Below are 4,398 nucleotides of genomic sequence, written 5' to 3'. Positions count from 1 at the left end.
TGATACGTACTTTTATCTTTTTATTCAAGAGTCTTTTATATTTGCGATGGAATACAACAATTAATCTCAAAAAATTAAAGACGAATCACAAAAAATGAGAAAATTTTTTATGTAAAAAAACTTGGCGCGCTGCTAGACCTCAAAATATAATAAGTAAATGTTATATAAAAGAAATAAACGATGTTTACTGTTTAATTAACATTAATTATCATTAAAATTACAATCACAATTATAATACAGTTAAGATTATAATTAATTTTGAATCTACTTTTAAATTTATCTTAAACCGCATGTCTTACAAATCTGAAATCATTATTCTATTCTTATACGCTTTTACGATATATAACGCGCATCATATAAATACTTATCCTATATTAAATCTAAGCCGCATGCCTATCTAAATTTGCTCGCATACACACACATAAACACGCTGTATTTTATTAATTCACCTCATACTCATTCTGAAATATCTTCATTACTTTTCATATTTGGTATTTTTAATTATTTGCTCGTACATACGCGCACACGCGCGACACATACACACACACACACGCACCACACACACACACACACACACACACACACACACACACACACACACACACACACAGAGTATATTGTTACAGTTCACCTCATTTTCTTTCTTAAATCTCTTCATTACTTATCTTATTCGGTATTATTTGATGATCATCTTATTATATTTTGAGGTCTAGCAGCGCGCCAAGTTTTTTTACATAAAAAATTTTGTTACAAAATTTTTGAATAAAATATATCACAAGTATGATCGATAAATTCGTTATATTGATTTTCCACAGACAAACACAGATTGGAGGAAATATTTTGTCACCTGTTCGATTCGATGGGTCGCTCTAATCATAAAATTCATAAGAAGACAAAATAAAGAAAAATTGACTCTCCATCACATTACCGGCATCCATCACTAAGATACGATCGCTGTCCATAACAGTGTTGAGTCGATGAGCAATCGTTAGCACTGTACACTTCTCGAATTTTTTTCCTGATAGTTGTCTGGATGAGTTCGTCTGTTCGCGGGTCCACATTCGCGGTCGCCTCGTCTAGCACGAGTATTGGATTGTTCCTCACAATAGCTCGCGCCATGCCGACCAATTGCCGTTGGCTGACGCTGAGGTTGGAACCGCCCTCACTGATGTGGACTTCCAAGCCCATCTCCTTCAACTCGACCTTCTCAAGAGCTCACCATAGTAGTTCATCCGTAAACGAGTCGAACGGATCGAGATTCTGTCTCAGGTTGCCGGAGAACAGAAACGGTTCCCGCGAGATGATGTTGATTTTAGAACGCAAATCGTGCAAGCCAATCTGGCGAGTATTGACTTTGTTGATCTTAATCAGACCATCCACATCGACCAGGTGGAAGAGCGCTTAAATCAGAGATGACTTGCCGGCGCCGGTTCTGCCAACAATGCCGATTTTTTTTCGTAGAAAGATAACGAAACTGAGATTTTTAAGCACTGGAGGTTCCAATGGCGCATAACGCAGGAACGTGTTCTTGAATTCAATCTGGCCTTCTTGCGGCCATTCAGATTTAGGTTTCTTATCAGGGACACTCTTGAGAGGGGGTTCGGTGTCTATTTTGCTGAAAGGTATCGAAATAGGGAATGCGGTTTGAATTTAAAGAGACTGGAATGAAAGACTCCATATTTCTAGTTATTTATGAAACTTATATACAAATTTGAGTGCCTATATAGATAAAAAAAAAGTACGGAAACATTAATATTAAAAAAATCAAAAATTAAAGAATGTAAAAGACATAAATCAAAGATCCATGATTTACAAATTCATCGCTCTAGGAACTAAGGTTTCATGTGTGCACAGAATTTGAAGGTGTCAAAACATTAAGAATATGTAATATACTACAATATCAAGATATTTAAAGAAGAGGCGAGTACCTGTACTCAAGGATACGCTCCACTGAGGTCATATGATTCTCCATCTCGGCGCTTTGGCGTATGCCCCACTGAAACCACCGATTGAAATTGATACTCTGCGTGATCGCCCACGTATGCGCCGTTCATCAAACCGTGACTGTAGTTGTTCTGCATGAGGAAGCTTAGTGTATGGCCATAGTAATATACAGCACGCAGAAAGTATTCAGCCATAAGTCAAAGGCGCGCGAAGATGCAATAAAGATGCACCACGCGGAAGAATGGATATCCTGGTGATCATCAAATTCCTTTGTGAGGATCACTACCGCTCCAAAAGCGCGGATCGTCAGTAGTCCTTGAAGAATCGTACTTGATTCTTCAAGGATGAGTGAAAATCGACGAGTAAGATGAGGAAGGAGTAGAAATTCCAGTCAGTTTATTCAAAGAATTAAAAATTCATCAATTCAGATTTTACTTCAGTCTGCGATTGAGTCTATTCTTATTTTATCGAAAAAGCTGTTTATGTGTGTCTAGAGAGAAGAACCAAAATACTTACCGATGCCCTCGAGACGCTTAATACTACGACTGGTGGACAGATAGAAGATTCTCATATAATAAAAGGCAATGCCAATAAGTACTGTGCCCAAGTAGCACCTATTGAATCATACATGTTTTACAGATGTTTCTTAACCGTATCTAATGTTCTACAAGCGTTTAGAAAACGTATATAAACATGTGCTACTGGGGTAGATATCAGCAACCATACATTTGATATGGCGACTATGATGACAATGCCCAGTAGTAATAGACCTATCTGAATGCTGTCGATAAGCGAAGCAATATCTCGTCTACGGTGTCCTTGGAGAAGCGATTGAGCACACGTCCCGATGCGTTGGTGTCGAAAAATCGCATATATTATGTGTTACTTGTAACGTCGTTATTTTTCTCATTACTTTTTTTTTAACAATCGTTACTTTTTTCTGTCTGTAACGTTATTTTTTAATTTTATTGGATGAGTTGGATTGAATCATAATACGATTGCTGACGCTGAAAGATGTTTCGCTTTTGTGCCTCTAGAAGTGTACTTCTATCTACCCAAATTGTATCGTTGTTATAACAACTGAGTGAAATACTCAAAAATTTTTTTAATGCTTGTTTAAATATACAAATATATATTTACAATTTAATATTGTATTATCTATAATAAAAAGTTCCTAAATGCAATAAATACAATTATAAAATGTTTCTTATTTTTATTTCTTAAAAAATATTTTATGTTTTATATTTTAGACTCTATTCCAATAATCACTATTAGTATTGAAAATCTGTAATTCACATTACTTATAGGAGAGACCGGGGCACAATGAGTCTCAAATATTCAAACTCTTAGAATTAAGTACATTTAACTATAAAATTTTTTGTATTATTTTTTTTTAATAATTAAAGCATAATGCATACTTTGAAATTTAATAAGTATAAAACAATTTAGAATAAATGTAGGGCAAAGAGCTGGTAATGTAACAAAAAATTTTAATTTAACACAAAAATAATTACACATACATTTCGACACCGATTAGGTCATTCTCAATGTACGGTAACTAAATTATTATCGAAAATCTATATAGTTGACAGTATTCTTCATGCTCTGTGTTATAATGTTGCCAGTTAATAAATTAGATATATTTGAAAATTCTCAGCAGTAAAACCGTAATAATCTTATTAAAAAAGAATTCGAGAATGTATGGATAAAAACGCAAAAAGATGGAGATCCACATCGTGGACACAAAGTTAATAACATAAAATAGACCAACTCTTCGTTAATTCTCGGCAGTAAAACTGTAATAGTCTAAAAGTAATCGATAATAAAGGAGAATTTTATCGATTACTTTTAGATTATTACAGTTTTACTGCCGAGAATCAACGAAGGTTAGTCTATTTTATGTTATTAACTTTGTGGCCACGATCTCTTTTTGTGTTTTTATTCATACATTTTCGAATTCTTTTCTAATAAGATTATTACGGTTTTACTGCCGAGAATTTTCAACGAGGTTTAATTTATTAACTGGCAATATTATAACACAAGACATTAAGAATACTGTTAACTATATAGATTTCCGACAATAATTTAGTTACTGTACATTGAGAATGACCCGATCGGTGTTGAAACGTATGTGTAATTATTTTTATGTGTTAAATTAAAATTTTGTGTTACATTACTAGCTCTTCGCCCTTCATTTATTCTAAATTGTTTTATACTTGTGGAGCCTTATCATTACTTATTATTTAATCCTTGAACACCACACTATTTTTGCCAACTGATTTTACCACACATAGGTTACGGTAACCTTGGAGTCTTCTTTTGCTTTTATCTCGGGATCTAATGCAACAATTTTAACTTCTATTTTTTAATCGATACAACAAACAGTAAGAAAAAAGAATATATAGATAAGAATATCATAAAACTTCCGAAAACCAAGATATTTTGAAAAAAAGA

General features: G+C 33.8%; 1 pseudogene; it reads right to left on the bottom strand.

Annotated features, from left to right (window-relative positions):
- LOC108760734 (probable multidrug resistance-associated protein lethal(2)03659) overlaps positions 1 to 2,138 on the bottom strand; it is a 7,338-nt pseudogene extending 5,200 nt beyond the window's left edge.
- Between the last annotated feature and the right edge of the window lie 2,260 nt (positions 2,139 to 4,398).

Source organism: Trachymyrmex cornetzi, unplaced genomic scaffold (assembly GCF_001594075.2).
Source record: "Trachymyrmex cornetzi isolate Tcor2-1 unplaced genomic scaffold, Tcor1.1 scaffold1082, whole genome shotgun sequence".
Classification (NCBI taxonomy): domain Eukaryota; kingdom Metazoa; phylum Arthropoda; class Insecta; order Hymenoptera; family Formicidae; genus Trachymyrmex; species Trachymyrmex cornetzi.
The sequence above is the reverse complement of the archived record's forward strand: the minus strand, read 5'-3'. Positions and strand labels throughout refer to the sequence as shown.